General features: G+C 52.4%; 1 long non-coding RNA gene across 2 annotated transcripts; it reads right to left on the bottom strand.

Annotated features, from left to right (window-relative positions):
- Positions 1 to 2,482: 2,482 nt before the first annotated feature.
- LOC103350871 (uncharacterized) lies at positions 2,483 to 13,579 on the bottom strand. 2 transcript variants are annotated; one of them, XR_007910043.2, is made up of 3 exons: positions 12,000 to 13,579; positions 10,845 to 11,027; positions 2,483 to 4,746 (listed from the first exon to the last, which is right to left on the bottom strand). It is a non-coding gene; the product is annotated as an uncharacterized lncRNA (long non-coding RNA). The 2 variants fall into 2 exon arrangements; XR_011381727.1 differs by having other exon boundaries at positions 10,845 to 11,024.
- Positions 13,580 to 23,201: the final 9,622 nt, after the last annotated feature.

Raw genomic sequence — 23,201 nt, 5'->3', positions numbered from 1 at the left:
AGTTTCCCTGAAGGCCCCGCTCAGTTTCCAGACCAGCAGCACTGCCAGCCTGGAATGCCCCCAGGGACCGTCCCTACAATGTCCCACAGAAGGCACCGGTGACCGCTATGTGACGTCGTATGCTGTTACAACAAGTTCCAATTTCGTTTTAGCATTCCCGTGTCTTCCTAATGAGCTCATGGGTTTGTGTGAAGGCAGAACTGGTGTCCTGCATGTCTGTGTCTTTCCTTGGTGTTGCTAGCTACAAAGACAGCGCACACATCTCTATGATGCTTACCCCTTGAGTCGGTACCTCCTAGACTGAGGGACAAAGAGACTCGCTTTAGAAGAAAACATTAGGGGCTGGCGCGGTGGCACAGCGGGTTAAGATGTTGCTTGGCACTCCGCTGGCTTCCCATATTAAAGCGACAGTTCCTGGCTGCCCGGCTTCCCTTCCAGCTCCCTGCCAATGCGCCTGGGAAAGCAGAGGAAGATGGCCCGAGTGCTTGGGCCCCTGCTACCCATGCAGGAGACCTGGTTGGAGTTTCAGGATCCTGACTACCGCCTGATCCAACCTCAGCCATTGCGGTCATTTGAGGAGTGAACCAGGGGCTGGAAGATTCTCTCTCTTTGCCTTTTACATAAATAAAATAATTAAAAAAAATTTTTTAATTTATTTATTTGACAGGTAGAGTTACAGAGACATCTTCCCCCCGCCCCAACCCTTGTACTGTAATCTATGTTTGAGACACTGAACTGAGTTAAGAGCCATTATCAAAATATTGAAATAAGTCACCCATTAACGCCTTAGCTCCAATGATTTCATTAGATGAGTCAGCCCTCACCGAGCAGTGCACAGAGAGCTGGCACGGGCCGGTTGCGATTTTACAGGGTGAGAGGTAGGTTGGAAAGAGCTAGCGCTGTAGCTCCTGACTGCTTCTGGTATTGCTTCTGCAGTTGGGCAAGAACCAGGGGGAAAACCACCCAGGGCAGCGGGAGTTTCCAGCAAGAGGGGGCGGCCGCCGACCCCAGGCGCTGTCGACCGGTACACCGTGTCAGGAAGTGGCCTTCGTGTTTTGCAATGCATTGCCTGAAAAGGGGAAGATGGAGACCAATACCAATGAGTACCGACGAGTAGGACTTGGTACTGCTCGCAGACTCACTCTCTCGGCCCTTGGAAGTCTTCAGCTTCTTGGAGCTGAACGAGAAGGAAGGCTGCCATCAACTCCCAAGTGTGTCAGCTTCAGGCACGGGGGGAGAGAGCCACTCTGGCCCTGTTGGCCCCTCTCCCCAAATTCTAGAGAAATGTTCTCACTGCTTGACCCTGAGCCCCGCGGAGGGTGTCTGAGCTGCGGCTGGGTCCTATGGAAGCACGTGCCAGCCCCCGTGGAGACCCCACAGGCGGGGTGGAAGGAGGGGACGTTTTCCTTGGAGAAGCGGGCGTGCCAAAGAACAGGTATCCACTGAGGGACACAGCCTGGAGATGGACGAGAGCTTAGGGAGCGTGAGGTTTTCACTTCTCGAGTTGTGTCTGTTTGGATGATTATTGTTGCTGTTACTCTTCGTGAAGTTAGGGCCTCCACCGAGAATTAAGGGTGGGTGAGGATTCCGTCTAGAGGTTTGGAAACCCACCACGTGACCCAAAAAGACAACACAATGGCTGAGCCATGTTGAGAAGCATCTGCGGACAGGGAGTATAACTATTACAGGTGAACCCAGAGTTGGTCACGCCGTCGACGTCACTGCTGACACTCTCTATTATCATCCCATATCCTAGACAGAACTGTGATACAAACATGCAGTCGGGATAATCCAAGGTCAAAGACGTATAGGTGCTTCCAGTTCAGAGGTCAAAGGACCTGAGGTGAGGGTAAGGGCTGAGGCCAGGGGAAACCTCTCCGCAGGACGGGACTGTGGGCTGTGCTCCTGCGGGCACAGAAACGGGGAAGCCAAGAGGAAAGAGCTCACTGTGGTAACCCAGAGGGGACGCCCCTGAGGTGGAACAAACACAAGCCAGCCTGCGCCAGAAAATTCCACGGCATTACCAATAGCGCCTCTTGGCATTACTGAGAAATCCCAGTCTGGATGCTACATCACGTGGCCGGCCCACGCGAGCCCAGGTCTGAGGAAAACAGACACTCAGGGCTGTCCCTTGTTTTGTGTTGTAGCCTCCAGACCTGATGGTCCAGCAAAACTCAGCCCTGGCTCTCAACACGCTCTCACCTCTTGGTCCCACTCAGGGCAATTGAGACCCCTGGACATCCCAGGGCCTGAAGACTGAGGCCTAAAGAGAAAGGCTCAGAGACAGAACCCGAATGGCCTGGCCCGTGGGTTCACGGTAGGGAGCGGTCTCAGAAGCTCGAGGCTGGTGGAAATGGCCCCATTCCTTGTTGGCAGCAGGCACGGAGGTACTGTCCATTCCCCAGCTGGCCATCGGATAGACCCAGAGCAGGGGGTCCCTGAAACCACATTTAGCTTTTCAGTCACTTTAGCTTTGCTTTTGAAAAATTTCATTTATTGAGAGTAAGAGGCAGAGAGAGAGAGAGAGAGAGAGAGAGAGAGAGGATTCTTCCTTTCACAAGTTTACCACCCAAGTGCCCATAGCAACCAGTTGAGAAGCTGAGAACACCCTCCTGGTTTCCCATATGGGTGGCAAGACCCCAACCACTTGAGCCATCACCAGCTGCCTCCCAGAGCCTTTGGCAGCAGGAAGCTGGGGTCAGGTGCAGAACTGGAATTGGCTCCACTATGGATGTGCACATCGTAACCACTAGGCCAAGTACCCATCCCAGTTTCAGCCGTTCTTGGCATAAAAAAGACAAGGGTCTTTGTGTCCTCACAGGAGAGCCCAGTGGTGCCTTATCCTAAGTAGATGCTCAGTCCACACGCTCGCCACAGAGCAGGCTGGAGCCTCAAGGCATCTCAGCTGGCAGCCTTGAGCCACGTCTGGAGACCGAAGTTGCAACCATACACCGTGGGACACGGGGCAGGTGAGGCTGGGGGGAGGCGGCGCCCAGGGGCTGGAGCTGCATTTTTTCCTGACCCCAGCTGGTGATCAGCTTCTACCCTAGAGCATAAGGATTAATAACCAGGGTAATTTTATCCCCGTCAGAATGGAGCTACAGATGTGAGCTTATTGGGGGAAACAGCTAATGCTTTCTACATTTGGCGCATGTGAAATCCGACGCCTGGGGCGGCCCAAGTGTCTTCTGCAGGTGCCTGCTGCTGGGTGCACGCTCCTCTCCGGGGCGCAGGGGGCAGCTGTCGGCGCTGTCTGGGCTCCTGCCCCTGGGGGTGAGCTGGCTTCTCCCTGGACTGCTGATGCAGGGGAAGGGAGGAGGGTCTCCCTCCCTCCCTCCCTCCCTCCAAGAATGGCACAGTTGAAGGAAAACGTCAAGTGTTGGAGGCAGGAGGTGTGCAGGAAATAAGACTTGGAAAATCCAAGGTTCATTGCAACCCCACAGCCCAAAGGCTTGAAGGCTTGGGAGGTACCAGGTGAGGGCAGAAGGCCAGGGAGGGCAGTGCAATGGGCCGGTGAGAGCCCCAGACCCAGCAGGACCCCAGGGACTTGCAGCGTGGTGACCACAGAAGGTTCCAGAACCAGGAGACTCAAGCCAAGCACGGCTGCTGCTGGCGCCGCAGGAGCAAAGATGAAGGGGTCCAGGCCAGCGGAGGCCCTGCTCGGAGTTTGTCCCGGGGAAGCGAGCCCCGCGAGATGCCCCTGGGCGTGGGGAGCCTACAACTCATCCCTGACAACCACAGTGGCCTGGCTGCGAAGTCCCCACCCCTCCCGTAAGGAGCCGGTGAACTCACAACCCCAGTGCCGCCATGCTGCATTCCAGAAAATTCCCCTGGAGGTGCCTGCAAGATGCTGAGAGGAAAAGTGGGGGCCGGCCTGGGGGCCTGGAGCGCAGGGACTTGTCCCCAATCCCCCTTCTCTGTCTCCTGCTTCACTTTCCCTGCACCCTTAATCAACCCTCCACCACCAAGCCCAAAGAACAGCCGGGACACCAGTCTCCTCCAGTGCCCGCTGCCCAGCCAGCGAGGCCGGCCCCAGGACTGCAGGTGGAGGGCACTGGCCAAAGCACCTGCAGCCCCCGCAGCCCCCATGGTTGCCACGGCAACGGGCTCTTCCTGCTAGATCCAGGAACTTCAGACCATAGACCATGCTGGGGCTACAGGCAGGTGTGGGGTGTGGGCAGGGGCGTGGCTGAGCCTGGCTGGGAACCCCGCCCCAGGCACCATACAGGGCTGCCTAGCTTCCCCCTCAGTCACCTTGCGCACGTGGCTTACTGTTCTGCTTGGTGCAGCCATGGCGGGCACCGCCTGGGCTCTATGGGCCCCCTCCGTGCGTCTGAGCCAACCTCGCCTGGATGGGGAGACCAGTTGTACAGTTGGGCCACTGCATGTTTATTCTGGGGCAAAGACTTTCCACATCCATGCATAGTCTTTTCACAACAAGCGTTTTCATGAACTTTTTGAAGAGTTCATGGGTTTCAAAAGGGTTTGGCACCAAAATCAACTCATCTTTAGATGCAGTCTCCCTGGACCGCCTCTCCCTCCCCATTTAAAATAAAATGTATGTATTGATTTATTTTTGAAAGGCAGAGTTGCAGAGAGAGAGAGAGAGAGAGAGAGAGAGATCTTCATCTGCCGGTTCACTCCACAAATGGCTGCAGGGGCTGGGGCAGGAGCCTGGAACTCCGTCTAGGTGCCCTTTGAAGTCCTCACATCAGGGTGAGCACGCGTCTGAGTGGGAGACCTCACCTGGGGAGACAGGAACCCAGTGCTATTCAGGAGCCATTCTGGTTCTCTGAGAACTACATACTTAATCCTTTTTCCAGGGGCGGTGCCAACCCCCCACTCCTGCCCCTCCAAAGTCAAACCACCTTCTACTAACCTCTGCTCCCCCTTTAAAGCTTTATTTATTTATTTGAAAGTCAGAGTTAGAGAGTGAGCGAGCGAGTGAGCTTCCATCTGCTGGATCCCTCCCCAGATGGCCACAATGGCTGGGGGTGGGCCAGGTTGAAACCAGGAGCCGGGAATTCCATCCGGGTCTCCCACATGGGTGGCAGGAGCCCAAGCACATGGCTCAGCACCCACTGCCTTTCCCAGGCGCATCTGCAGGGAGCTGGATGGGAAGTGGAGCAGCTGCGACCCAGCGGGGCACTCTCGTATGGGATGCCGGTGTGGCAGCCCTGCTGGGCCTCAACGAGGCAGTCTGTTTTCTCAAGGTAAAGTTCTAGAAGACTGACACAGGCATCTACAATTTAGAAGCAACATTGCTATATTCTGGACTTAACAGAAGCGTCTGTCATTTGCGGTATCTGTGTATTCCGCCTGGAACAAAGGATGAAACAAGACAGTGCGTGCAAGTTGTGTTTTTTAAAAAGAGGGGATGGGAAAAGCCTGCCGAGGAGCGAGTCCTAAGAGGGACATTCATCCATCGGTTACTGCTGGACACAACTGGAGACTCCAGTCCTGCGAGAGACTGGGACCACAGAGCACCATCCTAGAACCGCTTCCCATTAGTGTCTTCAGGAAATTAACTCTCCCCCCATTCCTTTCTCCTCCCCGCCCAGTTATTTGGAAAATGTGTGCAGATAAATCCTGAGGTTGGCCAGGAGAACACAGCTGGAGCACCTACGGCTGAGCTACAAATGCACAGGGAGCGACTCCTTGCCCAAACCCAAGCCAAGGGCTCAGGTGACTCCAGGACAGAATTGCCCGATGGGTCACCGTTTGCAGCAGCCTGTTCCCCCGCCCCCCGCTCCCTAAACCAGCTGCCCAAGACTCCCAAGGTATTTAACTCTTCAAGGCACAGCAAAGCGCTAGCTTTAGTGTATCGGTGACAAAATCTGTTTCTCTCCCAGTCACAGGAATAGTTTAAGACAGGAAGCCAAAGTGGGGAGTAACTCTTAGCTAAAGGAATTGATGGGAACCTGGCATTTTAGACTCTGGCAGCCGACGCTTTGTTGGCAGGGGGCATCTGAGCCTCAGGCTGGTCCCACAGAGGAACTGCACTGGCTCCACCCAGCAGCAGGACGGAGGCAGAAGTGGAGCGGGAGAGAAGAGGACGGGGTCTTAGCAGGACACAGAAGAGTAAACTGGGCTGAATTTGGGGCCGGAGGCAAAGGGAATCAGTAAGTGAGTCCCTGAGGCAAGAGAGGAGAGGGATGGGTTGTTAGCAGCCAGGAGAGGGGTGGGAGACTGAAGGAAGAATGACGTCATCCAACTCAGGGCTAAATGAGGCCATCAGGGTGGGACTTGGAGCCCTGGGGAACAGCCCCTTCCTTCTATCTCCCTCCACCCCCCCATTCCTCCACTGTCCACTGGTGGTCCACTTTGCCCCCGCCTGTCCCCCACATGCTGACACGACCTAGATTCTGTCCTGCATCTGCTCCTCTTCTCCAAGTCGGCCACTCTCAGGGCCATCAGTGGGGCCTCCCTGTGTCCACTGCACCACCAGAAGGTGCCGCGCACGTGACTGGCCCAGCTCAGGGCTCTGGATCGAGAAGTGGGAGCAGCAAGGGGGATGTTGGGGCGGCCGTGCACACCCTGCAGCCGTGCTGGCGTTCGAAAGGCGATGTCCCCAGTTAAGCTGGGAGCCACTTGAGGACAAGAGCTTCGATGTGGCCCTTGGATCAGCCGCGGGCAGTGACACTGGTGGACGTGACCGCTACTGCACGTTTTGGAGGGCATGAGAAGCTGAGGTCTTAAGTCTAGGCAGGAGTTTTCGTCTTCACCACCAGGAGTGGGCGCTGTTTCCAGGTCTACCATCTACATGCAAAAAACGCACGTAGTCATGAGGTCTGAATATGCGGCAGGTAAAGGGCGTGGCGCACACAGGGACAGCAAACTTCGTGGCCATCACAGGTACTCTTGGGTGGCTCTGCGGAAGATCCCAGCACCGTGGGCTGACCGGCTGCTTCCCTCTGGGCGGGGCAGGGCCAGCTCTCCTCCTCCATCCAGCCTCCTCTCCTCTGTCAGGTCCCGGACTTCAGATCCGGCCCCGTGTCTCTGATGCTGATGTCCTGCCGTGACCCTAGTGTCAGCCCTGCGTGAATGGACCCGGTCATCCTCCCCTCCCCATCGCTCTTCCTGCCCCGGGGTCCCAGGCACACGGCTTGGAGCGCTGGGCTGTGTCTAGCGCAGCCCTGCCCTTGGCCTTGCCACGGGCAGAGATGGATGGGTGTCGGGAGAACGCACGCTCCCCCCTCGCCTCGGTCTGGTCCCACTGCTATTTGGAAGGAGCCCGTTCTGCAAATGAGAGGTAAATGCTGGCCCGGGTGACGAGCGAGCAGCAAGGCAGCCTTAGCCCATCGCTCGGCACTTCCTTGGGTGCCTCCATTGGCTGGTACCAGATCCCAGTAACCACAGCTGCTGAGCCTCCCACCCCCAAAGCCAGCCCATGCCTCCCTGTGGCCCCTGCTCCTCTTGCCTCCTCCTTTGACCCCTTGCAAAATTCTGAGCTGGCCTCATTCTCCTCCCTCCAACTCCTTGGACATAGCAGTCTCACTTCCACCCCGGCCTGTTACTTGAATCTGAGAAAGATCAGAGTTTCGTTCTAGGCCATCTCCTCTTTTCCAGCTCCGTTTTCTCCCTGGTGCGTCTCACTGGCTCCTGGGGCTGTGCTTGGACCGGTGTTGGGGACCCCCCAGCTGTCCCTTTCTGGCCCAGAGGGTTCTGTTTAGCTGAAGGGCTTCACCCATCTCCCTGGAGCTCAGATCCTGGATGCCCCGCTTAGCAGCAGGGTCGGTTTCAGGTTTCAGGTGGGGTGCACAGACGTGTGTCCACCAGCTGCCTGGCGAGGGTGGGAGAGTGTTTCTGATCGTCACGCCAAGCATGGGCTCCATGTGGCCAGGGAGCAGGCACGGGGCTGAGGGCAGGATCGCCTCTGCAGGCTTTCTCTGAGTAGCAGCTCTGGGTACCAACCGCCTGAGGGTGTGTTTCCCGACAGCAGAGAGGAGGGAGTGCTCTCAGGAGCAAGGGAGGCAGGGGAGCAGGAGAGGCCAGGGCGAGGGCCTCAGCAGGGAGGAAAACCCCTCTGTAGCCCAGATTCAGCTTGGTCCTGTGGGGCGCCCTGGAGCGTGGCAGTGTCAAAGCCCAGGAGCCAGGCTTTCGTCCCTGGCTGTCAGAGGGTCATTGGCTGCCAGGGTGCTGGAGTGGGGGTGGGGTGTGCCCTCCGGGGGGAGGCTGCCCCTGCTCCTGTTTGGCCCAGGGCATGCCCTGCCTGTTGGCAGATGAATATCCTGGCCTGGGAAGCGATCTGGGCAGGGCACCAACAACTCCTGAGATTATTTCAATAAATAGCACCGCAACCCACCAGTGGCTCAAGTTAGAAACCTGGGAACCATTTATGTCTCCTTCTGTTTCTTCAACCCTCAGTCCAATCCAACCAAGCTCCAACATTTGTCTTCAACTCTTAATTGTTCCATTCACATCTTTTTCTATTCTCAGTCACCATCTAGGTTGGAATAACTACCCTCTATGATCTGTGTTACTGCAACAGCTCGGAAGCAATTTCTACCTCATTATCTACAAGGCACAAAAATAAACCTCAGGGAAGAGGGTAACTTTGGTTTGTAGAGTTACTACATTATAATGATAAAATATGCAATTTTTTTAAAGTTTATTTTTATTTATTTGAAAGGGGGCTGAGAGAGGGAGGGGGGAGGAGGAAAGGGATGAGGGGGAGGGGGAAAGGGATGAGGGAGAAAGGGGGGAGAGAGGGAGGGAGAGAGAGAGAGAGAAAATTTCCATCTACATTCACTCTCCAAAATGCCTGCAAAAGCCAGGGGCGGACCAGGCTGAAGCCAGGAGCCAGGACCTCCACCTGGGTATTGCATGTGGGTGACAGGGCCCCAGGTGCTTGAATGATCAACTTCTGCCTCCCTGAGTGTGCCTTAGCAGGAAGCTGGATCAGAAGCAGAGGCAGGGCTTCATCTCAGGCACTCCGACAAGGGATGCAGCTTAAGTACTGTGCCACAAGCCTCACCCCTAAATTATCAACAATGGCAACAAAACCTACAGCCTACAAAGAAGCATAAACACACGGTTCATCAGAGGAGCATTCATTAACGCAGGCTGTCCTGTGGAAGGCCAGCATCAGCATCACCAGAAAAAGACCTCAAAACAAGTGTCTGAAACATTGTGCTAAGAGCTAAGCGAAATCAGGAAAGCAGTACTTGAAGAAATGAGACTATCGACCGAGATACAGGAATTATAGAGACAGAGAAATTCTGGCGCTGGAAAACGCAATGACTGAAATGAAGAATGCACTAGCAAGGTGCAAGAGCACACTGGAGCAGGCAGAAGAAAGAACTACAGATTTGAAGACAGCAGAGTTGAACGTATTAAGCCTGGGATGCAAAAGAATGAAGGAAAGTACACACAATACTAGGAGATTATGGAACACCAAGGAGTGAACCTACTTCATGGAAGTCACAGAAGGAGAGAAGAAAGGCTCAGATAAAGTTATTTGGAGAAATAAAGGTCCCAAACTCCTCAAATTAGAGGAAAGACATAAACCCACAAATCCAAGAAGCTCAACAAACTACAAGTATGATAAACTCAAAGGGACTCCCTGAGACATGTAACACTCAAGCAGTCAAAACCCAAAGACAACAAAGAGAATCTAAAAATTACCGAGAGAAAAGTGACTCATCACATACTTAGGCCCCTTAATGAGATAACCAGCCAATTTCTTATCAGAAGCCATGGGGGGGGCAGATAGTCATGGTATCATTTATTTAGAGTGCTGAGAAAAAAATTGTCAACCAAGAATTTTAGATTTGGCAAAAACTTATTTGTAAGGAAATGAATAATAATTCTGTCCTCACAGCCATATTTTGTCCAAAGCAGGATTTTGATAGTTATTATTGTCTACATGATATTTTAGTCTGCTTCCATTGCCTATACAGGGTAAAATCTAAATTTCTTCCAATTTATAATCTAATGTCAACTTTCCCCTCCAGCATCATCTTCCACTGCAGCCAGTTAATGCTCTCAAGAGACATCCCCACAATGGTCTCTCTCTGCTTCTAGTCTATCTCAATCCTAACCCAGCAGCACCCTAGGGCAGTCTTGACCCCTTTTACTTCCTAACACCAAGGCATTTCTCCCCCTAAAAGGCAAAACCGCCATGTGTTTGTGTCCCCAGGGTGTAGTTCTTTGTGTGGCCTTCCTGGTGGGGCGTGAGCATCACCACCTGTGTTGGTTTGCATTCCCCTCAATTCTTAGCATCTCCCTGAAAGAGATAATGAATACCTCTTGAGGTCTGTTGGGCTGTGATTCTTTGCACAAAAAGCAAACCAAAATCTTGGTCTATACCAGCCCCCTTTGACTAAGCCAGTGTGCTGTGTTTGAGTAGGGTTGGGGGAAGGTGAGTTCAGAGGGCCTTGCCATGTGTCGCTTAGCTATTTTATTTTCCCACACTGCACCCTGCCTCTCTTTCTCCTATTGCAATCTCGTCTCCAGATTCTCAAAGAGTACTTTTGTGGACTTTGTTCAAGAGCAATTCCAAAGACCATGTGTTGGGGCGACTCTCAGGGGTGTCTTTATGATTCCTCTTCCCAGATGCCCATGAATTTGTGTAACCCCTTCTCCTCCAGCCCAAGTGGGACCTGTATATAGTGGGATATGACAATGTTAATGGATGTCACTGTCATAGCTAGCTCCCAGTTTATATTTTATAAGGCTTTATTCTAGAAGACTAGGGTGAGCTTCGTGAAAGGTAGGGCCACGTTGAAGAAGCTCACATTTCAAGGAACTGTGTTGCATCTCTAGGACACGTAGGTGGCCTCCGGCCAACAGGCAGAAATAGCCAGTGATACAATCCCAGAGAAATAAATTCTGCCACCAACCTCAACAAGTCAGGAAGCAGATTCTTCCCCAGTCAAGCCTCCAGAGGAGAAGGTGGCTCAGCCGGTGACCTTGATCCCAACCTTGTGAGACTGAACAGAAGGTTGGATTCCACGTGCCTGTTGCTCTAGCCGTTGTCTTCCTGGTCATCTGCACAACAGGAAACCGCCACAGCCCGGGCTCTGCTGAGAAGCAAAGTGGGGAAGGGAACGTCCTTCAGTGGGTCTGACCTCTCCAGCCCTTACAGTGGAACCTGGAGCCCTGAGCCCTCAGGTGGCAGTGGGCTGTGTTCTTGTGATTGCTGGGTTTTCTCATCATGCACTGACCTAGCCAAAATCCAAGTGCATGAGCACCAAGAAAGGCAACCCTATTGATGGGTGGAGCCCTGAGAACAGGATGTTACAAACACCCAGGTTTGCTCCTCCCTTCCCACCTACACTCGGGCCCGTTTTCCAATGAGACCTCTAAGGGGTGGTCCGATTAAGGGCCAGGATTACTCTCAGCAACCTGGCTTAACTGGAAGAGGAAAGGAGGCCAACCTCCCTCCCTTTAGTGATAAGACCAAGTGAGAAAGTTTCCAAATGAAATATGTCTTCCCACTTGCAAGCAACGGACGGAAGATCCAGTGGCTAATGAATTCTTGTTAGGCTCGCTGTCAGGATTAAGTGTGCTTTGTGATTAGCATAGTCATCGATTGTACATTTCAAATGTTTTTAAAATATATCATCCTCATCTCCTTGAGAGCCATTAGCTTGCGTTTTGAGAGACAGACCTGGCGCAGTTGTCACCAGCACAGCCCCTGTGTACACAATCAATCGAGTTGCATACTGTTCCTTTTTGCTCCACGCCTTTGCCCACTGGGTGCCTTCTAGAAGCCGCCCGCCCATGGCAGCAGGAGAGGGAAGGGCCTGTCTGTGACTCTCGACATCTCCCTGTCCATCTGCACCGAGGAATGGGGCTCCTCCCGCCCCCTCCCCCAGGGCAGCCCCTGGGCTGCCTGACTGGCAGGGATTTGACATTTGTCTTTCAGCTCTTGGACAGCTCTTGGAGAAGAGCCCCAGAGTCTACGTGGGGATGGCACAAGACCCTGAGGGCAGCAGCTGATGCCGAGTCCATCAGATTTTTTTTCCAGAGAATTCGGAAGTTTGACACCAAACCTGAGTCTGTGGCCGATGTTGGCAATGGAGGGGGTCCGGCAAGGTGAGGAAGAGCGAGTCTGGATTCTGGGCTTCTGCCTGCCTGTCTGTCTGACGATGGAGCTTGGCTCCCCTCTCTGGAAGCGAAGTCCATACCTTGCAGAGAACAGGGTGAAACTGCAGCCTTGGGGTTCAGTGCGGAGTTAAAACTCAGTTCTTGCCAAAACTCACCTCGGATCTGTCTTTCCTTCCAGAAAGGAAAAGCTCCTGGCTTCAGATTGGCTCAGCTCTGGCTCTTGCAGCCAACTGGGGGGGGGGGGGTGAGCCAGCAGGTGGAAGCTCGCTCTCTCTCTCTCTCTCTCTCTCTCTCTCTCTTTCTGAATCTCTCTGTATCTCTGCCTTTCAAATAAAATAAGTAAATCTTTCTCTAAAAAAAATCTTTGTTTCCCTTTCCAGTTTTTAACAAAACTGAGATCATTCTAGAAATAGTTACTTCCCACAAGGCGCTTGTTTCCAGTACATAATGAACCTGTGTGGCTCTAGCCTTTTCCATTTGAGCAGTGTCATAGCTCATGGTAGGGATTTCACAGGATGGAGGGCCTGTATTCTCTTCTACCTTGAGAGCAAATTGTCCATTGTAAATGCCTGAGCAGCGACCTGCACGCTGTGGAGAGGAGGCGGAGGGAGCTAGAGGCTGTGTGTGGCGAGGACTCACCTCTCCTGGCTCCCAGAGCCTCACCCCTGCTCCCCGCAGGGCCCCACGCCCACAGGCAGCAGGAGGCACAGGCTGAGGCTCGCTGCACTGGGGAGCAGGGCGCAGTGCCCCTGGGGCCGGCCGCCCCCTCTGCCTCTCCCCACTTCCTGGGTCCCCAGGAGATCCCCCCCCCAACCCCGACGCAGTCCTGCCCTGCTTCTTCCTCCTACAAACCCAGTGCTCACCTGCCTGCACCCCTTCTTTCTCTGCGGGGAGAGGGGAGCCCTGGGGGTCGGCCTGGCTGACTCCACCCCATGTCAGTGTTGGGTGTTCGGGTGGCTCCAGGCACCTGCTGGCCCTTCGCCATTCCCTGGCTTCCACTGAAAGATTCCGTCCTCGGGGCGGGAGGCGCCGCCCACCCCCATGCCCACCGAGCCTGGTGTAGGTGCCGCCAGGACTGGGGGGTACCTAGGGGCCTGTGTCTCATCCCCAGCAGCGGGCAGAGGCTGGCTCTTGGAAAGTGCTAGATAAATGGCACTGGGCCAACGCAGTGAGATGGTGGGTTCCCAGCCAGACCCCAGGCCAGGAGGGACCACGCCCCGGGACACAGGACCCGTTGTGGCCAGACACCGAGGGTGGCCACAGCTCAAGGGCCACCCGGGAAGGGAAGCTGCAGGTCGCATCAGGCGCCAGGTGGGCGCAGGGGACAGCAGCAGGGAGTCCCGGGCCCGGGATGCTGCCTGGGGCTCTCCACCAGCGCCACGCTCCTCGGCCTGGGGTTCACAACCCCGGGCTCTGGCAACAGTTGCCAAGGTCAACAAACAACAGGGTGGTCTCCTGGGGGCTCCAGAGGGTTCTGGGTGGGGGCTGCCCAGCCCGCGGCCGGAGCGCGGAGGGGTGAGCAGGTCCATTTGTTACCTGCAATCAAATTGAGCCCATTTCGTGCCCTGGCACGGAGCCTGGCGAGGCGGGGTTCTCAACCAGTGTTACTATCTCCCCGATTCTGTGCAAACGTCACGGTGGCCCAGCTGGGAGGGGGAGGACGGACGTTTCTGACATGTCCCTGGTGGTGCCCTGAGCGCACTGCGCCCCGGTTCCTTGGGCACGAAAGCGGAGCTCATGGCGGGAGCTGCAGCAGAGGCAACGCTGCGTTGACACACAGAGGGAAAAGCCCGGATGTAGCTAGGGACCGCGCGCGAGGGCGTCTGGGAGATCGGCGGCGCCCCGCCCCCCTCTGGAGCTCCCGGCATCCTCTGCTCTCTGACGGCTGCGGCCATCTTTCTAGGTTTGCCCCACAGAGAGAGAAAGAGGGAGAGGGGAAAAAAAAATCCGAATCGACTTGTTCCCCTTTGAGTCATTGTCCCCCCCGGGGCCGGCAGCCCTGGGCTGTGACTGGGGCTGGGAAAAAATTCAGTGGACCAAACAGAACGACCTCAGGGCGCCTCCCGAGATGGCGCAAACCAAGCTGAAGATATGCGCAGGGACAGGGCCGAATCCGGACAGCCTGACCCAACTCCATCACGGTTCCCTGGGGAAATGAAAGTAGGAGGGAGGGAGTCTCTCTGCTGGTGGGGCTTGTCACGCTCGCGCGTGGGACGCGGGCAGGCGCCCACAGCCTCATGCCCTTTCCTGGCGTGACCCCTCCCCTCGGCCTTGACCGTGGGAGCTGCCGCTGCAATTCGCAGGCCTCTTGTTGTCCACAGTGAGGATGACCTGGAGTCCTCCAGGCCCGCGCCCCTGGGAGGTTGCCCTGTGGCTCCCTTGTGGTGAGCACTGGAGGAAGCCGAGGGACCCGCGTGTTTGTGCCCCATGAGCACGGGATTGCACCCGGCACTCGGCTCTGAGATGTCGGCTTTGCAGAGAGCAGCCTCACCCGCCGCACCCCAGCAGGCCCTGCCAGTTGTTGCATGGGACCGACTGAGCTTTGGGGCTGGCCTTGGCCCTCCTAGGGGCTGGGGTAGCTGGGGCACGATATGGCTTGAAGCCTCCCCGGCTTGAACGTGGGGTGTATGATTGGGGATGGGGTGGGAGAGAGAGCATAAGCCACAGCTGCTCCTGCTGAGTGCCAGCCCGGCTTGCAGAGGCTCCAGCGTTGCTCACATGAAAACCCTCCCATGGCTGTCACTCTGCAGCCCAGGGAGGCCTTGGCAGTGACTCAGCTGCAGCCGGTGACTCATCATCAGGTGATTTCATTCAAAAACCCCCTGCGCTTGCTTTTTTTTTTTTCTTTGCCATCAGTCTGCTGGCCCAGACACCCCAAGGCCTTCCTAAGCCTTTAGCTACAGACAGACGCTAGGGAGGGCCCGAGGCAAAGCCTGTAGGATCCCACTTCTCCCGTGACCGTTGTACGCACCCAAAGAGCTCAGGATCACACAGCTAAGGGAGGACCCAGGAGGGAGAGAGAGTTCCTGGGAATTCTCCACTGTGGGCATCCTAACCTGAGCGCAAGACTGCCTGTTCGTGGGAGCAGATCAGAGCTGCCCACCTGCTCCCAGTGGCCTGCTAATTATTCGGTGTGCCCTTTGCAAAGTCCCTGGAGCCACACATAAGCCCCCGAGGGGGGGTCCTGTGCACCTGCACAATGGAGAGAGGCCCCTTTTGTCTCTGGACCCCGATGGCAATCCCTGGTTTGGGGGCTGCTTCCTGATGCATGTTCGCAGCTGGCCGTCCCCAGCAGGAGACGAGATGGGGGCAGCCTCCCTGGGTCGTGTTGAGTTCCCCGGAGGACCACTGGCAGCTGTGTGAGACAAGATGCATAGGAAGGAGGTATAGGCAGGGGCCATTTTAGGCCAAAGGATGAGGGCTCCTGGGGCCTGACACGCTGGCTGCAGGCTGCGGGATCTGTGGCAAGGCCTGTGGTGGAGCCAGCAGGAGCCTCAGCCTCTGGGGGTGATCTCGGAAGCCCCCTGGAACTCGACGAAGCAGCTTGTGCCAGGGAGTGACATCACGGCCACCTGGTCCTCGTCCTCTGGGTGGAGCGACTGGTCGGCAGGACCTTGGTGAGGGTCCTGCCGAGACGTGGCCCTAAGATACGCCGTGTTGTGGCCGCTCCACTGAGCCCCAGGGCTCAGGCATTTGAGCTATGCTGGGATCCAGACGCTCTGGTCTTAGGAAACTCCATATGCCCCTACAGGCTGGGATGCTGGCCTGGGTTACTCCGACAAGGAAACCCTTTCCTTTGTTTAATGTTTCTTTATTTTCATTTTATTTGAGAGAGATAGCAATGGAGAAAGAGAGAGATGTTCTGTCTACTGGTTTATTCCTCAGATACTTGCAAGAGGCGGGACTGGACCAGGCCAAAGCTCCATCCAGGTCTTCCATATGAGTGGCAAGGACTGGAGCCATTACCTGCTGCCTCCCATCCAGCACATTAGCTGGAAGCCGGATCAGAAGCGGAGCCAGGACTCAAACCAGGTGCTCTGTGATATAGGATGTCGATGGTCCAAGAGACATCTTAACCCCGGTGCCCTGGGGATTCCCTTGCTAATAGTGCACCAGTAAAGAAACTCAGCTGGTTTTAATGGGCTGTGACAGTAGGCTTGAGGTGCAAGGTCCACCCACACCTGTCTAATGAATTCAGATGCGCCAGCAGCACCCCCGTGCTAAACCCCACTCCTGGAGCTGTGAAACACGAGGTTTTGGTGTGGGCTGAGGCTTCTTGCCCTGATAAAGATCAAGTCCTGGGAGAAGTCCTTGCACCAGGCTTTGTAGCTTGTTCTGGAAGGGTGTGCATGTAGCTTCCCAAGAGGAGGCACCAGGCTACTGGAGGGAAGAGGGTGGGAGAGCAGGAGGAGGAGGAGGCAGCCCCCTTGCCGTGCATGGTTTGTTTGGGATTCCAGACGTGTGGCCTCACAGTGTCTCTCCCAGGCACAGCAGGGTTGGGTGGGACTCAGCCCAGCCCTGCCCTGCCCGCCTGTCTGCCCCTGGCCCCTTTTGCAGCCTGCAAGGGAACAACTGGCTCCAAGGTACCCACACAGAGTCCTCCCCGAATGTACTTGGGGATTGGGTTATTGCCCATAGAAACGAGGCTCCACTAGTGGGTGTCTAAGGTTCTTGGGTTGGCCCACAAAGGCCTGGCTGATGCAGGAAGTGGCTGGATACAGGTGCAGGTGCGGGTTGGCAGCCCCAGATCTGTTAGAGACAGGCCGAAGTCCTTTAGTACCTTGGAGTTTGATGCTTCTTTAAGGTGAATCTCTTTCTCTCTCTCTCTCGCTCTCTCTGGTTTTTCCTCCTAAGGTGTGGTTTACGTGCCTATTAGCGGACATTTCTGTGAGCTTTTTAAAAACATTTGCTTATATATGTTCATTTTCTAAGTACTTGAGCCACTGCCCGCTGCCTGCCTGCTGCCTTCCAGGGTCCCATTAGCATGAAGCTGGCTCATAGTGAGGACTTAAACCCATGCATTTCATCTGTATGGAATTGGGGCAAGTGGTTGCCCCCTCCCTTTAAGATTTATTTATTTGAAAGGTAGAGTTACACACACACATGCACACACACACACACTCACAGAGATATCTTCCATCCTTTGGCTCACTTCCCAAATGGCCACAATGACCAGGGCTGGGCCAGCCTGAATCGAGGAGCCAGGAGCTTCTTCGGGATCTCCCACACGGCTGCGGGGGCCCAGCACCTGGACCATCTTCCGCTGCTTTCCTGGGCACATTAGTAGGGAGCGGGCTCAGAAGTGGAGCATCTAGGACTCAAACCATTGCCCATATGGGATGCCAGTGTAGCAGGCGACAGCTTAAACCACTGCACCACGACAGTGGCCTCCCAAGCAGTTTCTTAACCAATGCACCACAAAACCCAGCCCCTGGTCATGTCTTTCATGTGCAACTCCCTGATGACTGACAGTGTTGAGCACCGTTTTCCTGGGTTCATTTGCTCTTCGTGTATCTTTGGGAAATACCTATTCAAAGTCTTTAATCCCCACGAGATCCATTTTTATAAATTACTAAATAGAGAGCTGTTATTTTTTTTTCATACGGTGAATCCATTGTCTCACCACTGCTTACTAAATAATCTGTCCTTTTCCCATTAATCTCCGATGACAGCTTTACCACATACCAAACACACACATACACCGTGTTCACCCTCGGGATTCAAAGGAGCTGGATTCTAAAACGTCACCAAGACACTCCGTCAGCAGGTGGGGGCTCATTCAAGCAAATCCAAGGTTAAGTTTCTTTGGCTTCTGGTGGCAACATTTTCATAAACCAGTCAACACATAACCTTGCTCTGTGTTTAAAGACACCTCAGTTAGTGCATTTTTCTTACAAATAATGAAGTTCACGGTCTCTGAGTTATTTAAAGCCTGGGGCTGCGGACAACACTCGATGGTATAGGTTTGTTTGGCAATATTGTCAAGCCAGCAAGTCTCCTCAGTGCCGAAAAGCTGCTCTGTGCTAACCCTTTCCTGTGTGACACTTAACAAGTATTTATAAAGTGACCATACCAGATGGGCATGCGGGTTAGCGGTTAGGAAACCAGTTAAGAAGCCAGCGACTCCTATCGAGGTACCTGGGTTCCATTCTCAGCTCCTTTCCCTGCCAAAGCAGATTGTGGGAGGCAGCAGCTGATGGCTCTAGAACCTGCGATCCTGCTACCCACGCGGGAGACCTGGATTGAGCACCTGGCCTCAGCCCACGCCCGGCCATGGTAGGCATTTAGGAAATGAACTGGCAGGTGGCAGCTCTGTCTGTCTCCATCTCTCTGCCTCTCAAACCCATCAATCAATGAACTAAACAGGAGGCAGCCTCTTGATGTGCAGAAGCTGCGGCCGCACCTGCAGCTCTCACATTTTTTCACACCGCATCACCTTTTGAAACTTCCCTTCCCAGCCGGGAGGGAAGGTCTGACATGCTCCTGACCTTCCGTGACGTGACCGTAAATTGCCTGGGCTTTCAGCTTCACAGCCGCGCAACCTCTTTTCGGTCCTCAGCTCAGAGCTCAGGAATCCATGACTTAGCTGTTTTGTTGTTGTTGTTGTTGTTGTTGTTTCTGCAGCCTCCTAGTGCACTCTAGACGCTTGTCACAGTGGCACTTCCTGGAGCGGCCTCGCGTACAAATGGGGGATTTCCCCTTCCTTTGAACTCACTAGCATCCAGCTCAGGCCAACTGCTCTGCCACTCAGGCCTGAACTAAGCTTGCAGCTTTCTGGCCCAGGAACACCAGAAGGCCCCTGAGCACTCCGCCTGGGAGCCAGTTCAAACAAGGAAACCAGCAGCGCAAAGCCCAGACGTGTGGAAACTGTGGCATCCAAAACCTGCAAAAAATAGCCCTGGTCATGCAGCCCGAGAGGTGACGCAGGAAGGCAGAGCGGTCGCCTTGCTCAGCCTTCGCCAGAACCACGCGTGCCGGGCAACTAAGGTTTTCACGGCTCTGGGAATGACTGCTAATGCCTTGTGATATGGGTGTCGGTGGGACAAATACATCTCAGCAAGGAGACAGATTCCTGGGTACAGAAGCCACAAGTCACCAGGAGGGACCGGCTCTGCTTCCAAGTGTCCTCTTCTGCTCCCTCTGTCTCTTGGCATGTTTCTGTATGGCTGCCATATTTTTATTATGGTCCTTTTGAGTTATGCCAATAGCCAACCCAATGAACGAAAGCCTTTCCTCTTTGCTCTCTTTTCCAAAACTGAATTTTCCATGTGTGCACTTTTAAAAATTTTTTTAAAAAGATTTATTTATTTATGTGAAAGGCAGAGTTACAGAGAGTCAGAGGCAGAGAGAAGAGAGGTCTTCCATCTGCTGGTTTACTCCCCAAATGGCCGCAATGGCCAGGAGCTGGGCTGATCTGAAGCCGGGAGCAGGGGCCCAAGGACCTGGGCATCTTCTGCTACTTTCCTGGACACATTAGTAGGGAGCTGGATTGGAAGTGGAGCAGCCAGGACTTGAACTGGTACTCATATGGGATGTTGCCACTGCAGGCAGCTGCTTTACCTGCTATGCCACAGCACCGGCCTCTGCACTTTTATTTTTTCCATAATCACTTTGTATTTATGAACCCCTCAAATAATCCATCTGGAAATTTGTTCGGCACTATATTCAACTGATCAATTAGAGGATAATTGACTTTAGAATGTTATCTACCATGAACATAGTACATCTCACAATTGATTCGGATTTCTTTTGCATGAATTAAAAATATTTATTTTTTCCATCTATGTGATTTCTTAGATAAACTCCTAGGTGCATTGTAGTTTTTGTAACTATTATGAATCATATCTTATTTTGTATTAGATTTCTAAGTTGGCTATCATGGTTGTATGTGTTAGTCAAGTACTTGAAAGGAGCGTCTTAGGAAGCAAGCTTCATTTTGGCTTACAGTTTTGGAGGTTCCAGTCCAAGATAAGGTGGACCCTATTAGTCTCATGTCTGAACAAGGCAAAATGCATGTGGAAGGTGGATCATGTGGTGAATCAGACAGAGAGAGAGACAGAGAGACAGAGACAGAGAGACATGCTCAGCTTCAAAAACCAGCCCTCTCATGAGAACTACATTCCAAGGGCACATCTCTGATTACCTAAAGAACTCCCACTAGGCCTACTTGCCTGATGCCATAGTTAGACCAAATCTTTATCCTTAAACTATTAACCAATAACTTAACATAAGGCTTTTGGGTCTAAATATCTACATGAATTTAGAGACCCAAATCTTGTTCAAACCAGAATAATAGGTGAAGAATAATGCTATGAATTTTTGTGACTTCCTATTTTATTTTATAATATTGGTTAATTCTCTTATTAATTATTCACCTAACGGCCCCAATGACTTGAATTTGTAATATAGGCTTATAGCAAAATTGAGAGTGAGAGACTTCCCAGATACTCCCTGCCACCACACACAGACAGCCCCTCCCCCTAATTATCAACACTCCCAGGAGAGTGGTATACTTGTTACAACTGATGTGCTACACTGAGACATCATGAACACCCCAAAGTCATAGTTGACATGGGGGTTCACTGTTGGTGTTGGCACTTTATGGGCTTGGACACCTGCATAATGAATGACGTGTGTCTGTGTCCACCATGATGCTCTCATGCAGGCTATGTTCATTGTCCTAAAAATTTTCTGTGTTCCGCTTACTCATTTCTTCCTCCTCCAATATCCCTGGTAACCACTGCTTTTTTTTTTTTAATGGTCTCCATAGTTTTGTCTTTTCCAAAACATCATATGGTTGGGATCCACAGTATGTAGCTTTTTCCGACTGGCTTGTTACACTTAGTGGTATGCATTTAAGTTTTCTCCTTTCCTCTCTGTCTTTTCATGGCTTTGTAGCCCATTTCTTTTTTAGCACTTGACAATAGCCCATTACCTGAAGGGTCCACAGTTTTCACTTGATCATGTAGAACAATGCTTTTAATGTGTTATTGAATTTAGTTTGTTATGTTTTGTTGAGAATTTTTACTTCTGTGGTCATCAAGGATATTTTTCTGCAATTTTCTTGTGAGGTCCTTGTCCGGCCCTGGTTTCAGAGTTATCTGGTCTCATAGAAAAAGAAACATTCCCTCAACTTTAATCTTTTAGCAGAGTTTATGAAGGGTTGGTACAGATCTTCTTTAAATGCTTCTGAAGCCATCAGGTTCTGTGCTGTCCTTTGATGGGAGACTTTTTATCGCTGATTCACTCTTTTTACTTAGTTTGTTTAGACTTTCTGTTTCTTCCTGATGCAGTCTTGGTATGTGCTATGTGTTTAAGAATTTGTCCATTTCTTCCAGTTTATCCAGTTTTTTTGGTAGATAATTGTTCATAATAATATCTTACTATCCTTTGTATTTCTATCAATTTTAACATCTCCTCAATTTTTGTAAGATTTACTTATTTATTCAAGTTTTCCCACCCTGGTGCTTGTTCCCATGGAGCTTTCTGGTCTGGCTGGGTGTCTCTGTCTCCTCCTCTAGTGTGCTCACAATTCAGGGAGAAAGGTCTCACTTCCCTCGCAGATCTACGGAGTCATTGATTTCCCAGCTTGCTCAGCTGTTGATTGGTCAGGATGGAGGGGCGGCTTCCAAGTGCACTGCCTGCAGAGCCGGAAACAGGAAGTCCTCTTTCAGGTTCTCTATGTAGACGATCAGATCTGCATAGAAGGACAGTTTTACCTCTTTGACCCGTTGTAGCTCTTATTTTCCCTTTCTTGTCTCATAATGATGTTCAGCACGTCCAGATTTATATGAAGTAATAACGGTGAGGGTTGTTCTTTGTCAACTTGGAAGAGAATATTTGGTTTCCCACTAAGTGTGATGTTTTTGCTAAGTATGTGGATTTTGGGGTGTTTAGACTTTTGCCACAATAAGAAGTCATTCTCATATCCCTAGATCTCTGGGTTTCATTTTAAATTGAAAAAAATTTACATATTTTCATTTTTATTTGAGAGAGGCAGAGAGAGAGAAAGAGAGAGATCTCCCATCTTCTGGTCCATCCCCCAAATGCCTGAGCCTCTGGGGTTGTGCCAAGCTGAAACCAAGAAGCACTAACTCAGTTTGGGTCTCCCATGTGGGTGGCAGGGACCCTAGCACTTGAGCTATCACCTGCTGCCTTGCAGTGTGCACATTAGCAGGAAGCTGGAATTGGAAGTGGAGCTGGGAGTCCAGCCAGGTTCTCTGATATGGGATGTGGGTGTCCCAAGCAGTATCTGAACTGCCTGGCCTGCCCTAGAGTTTTCTTTCTTTTTTTCTTAAATAAAAAATCATCTACAGGTGTTGCGTGTTCTGTACAGTTTTCTGTATATGTCATTGTAATCATATGATTTTTACCCTTGACTAAGGAGTTAGTAGGACTGCATTTCTGATGCTGAATCCAGCTTGAGTTTCCTGGACAAAGCCCTCTTGGTGTTGCAGGATCCTCACCAATGACCACTGTTCTAGGCAAGCTACCACGTTGTTTAGGACTCATCAGTAGAAAATATTGTGACTTGTTGTTCTCCTATCCAGTTTCATAATCAAGCATGTGAGAGGGATTCTCTTTTTCTTGAAAGTTTGGTAGAATGCACCCATCTTGTCCCTTGGGTCTCGGTGCCTTTTGGAAACTTTAATTCAATTGTCCTAGTAATTATCAGTCCATTCATATTTTTCTTTCTTTTTGTACCATTTTATATTTTTCAAAAATGTATTACTTTTGTCTAAACTTTCTCTATTTGTTAAAGCTGTTAATCTTTTTTGAAAAATATTTATTTATTTATTTGAAAGTCAGAGTTTCAGGGAGAGAGAGAGAAAGAGAGAGAGAGAGAGAGATCTCATCTGCTGGTTCACTCCCCAGATGGCCGCAACTGCCAGGGCTGGGCCAGGCCAAAGCCTGGAGCCAGGAGCTTCTTCCACATCTCCCATGTGAGTAGCAGGGGCCCACACACTAGGGCCACCTTCCTTTGCTTTTCTCAGGTGCATTAGCAGGGAGGGGATGGGAAGTGGAATAGCTGGGACGTGAACCAGCACCCATATGGGATTGCAGGTGGCAGCTTTACCCACTACGCAACAATGCTGGCCCCAGTTGCTAATATTTCTATCATTGCTACATTTCTATTGTATCATAGT

The sequence above is a fragment of the Oryctolagus cuniculus genome, chromosome 13 (assembly GCF_964237555.1).
Source record: "Oryctolagus cuniculus chromosome 13, mOryCun1.1, whole genome shotgun sequence".
NCBI classification, from domain to species: domain Eukaryota; kingdom Metazoa; phylum Chordata; class Mammalia; order Lagomorpha; family Leporidae; genus Oryctolagus; species Oryctolagus cuniculus.
The sequence above is the reverse complement of the archived record's forward strand: the minus strand, read 5'-3'. Positions and strand labels throughout refer to the sequence as shown.